This window comes from Macadamia integrifolia, unplaced genomic scaffold (assembly GCF_013358625.1).
Source record: "Macadamia integrifolia cultivar HAES 741 unplaced genomic scaffold, SCU_Mint_v3 scaffold1320, whole genome shotgun sequence".
NCBI lineage: Eukaryota > Viridiplantae > Streptophyta > Magnoliopsida > Proteales > Proteaceae > Macadamia > Macadamia integrifolia.
The window spans coordinates 158975-159177 of record NW_024868158.1 but is presented as its reverse complement, the minus strand read 5'-3'; the positions used below and the strand labels follow the sequence as shown (position 1 = coordinate 159177).

Below are 203 nucleotides of genomic sequence, written 5' to 3'. Positions count from 1 at the left end.
TTCTTCTTCTTTGAAATCTCTCCCTTCCCCCTCCCTCTCTATTTCTCTCTCTTCTTCTTTCTTCTTCCCCTTTCCATCGATCGGCTACTGCCATTCTCCCTCTCCTATTTTCTGTTTCTACTAAACCAATACTGCTACTCTATTTTCTGGGCAACATAAACAGCCCTGATATCGATCTCCTTTGATTTCTTGGAGGGCCCCCC

General features: G+C 44.8%; 1 protein-coding gene across 2 annotated transcripts in view; it reads right to left on the bottom strand.

The window, feature by feature from the left end:
• LOC122063413 (probable magnesium transporter NIPA6) overlaps positions 1-203 on the bottom strand; it is a 12858-nt gene that overhangs the window by 9991 nt on the left and 2664 nt on the right. The window lies entirely within an intron of this gene.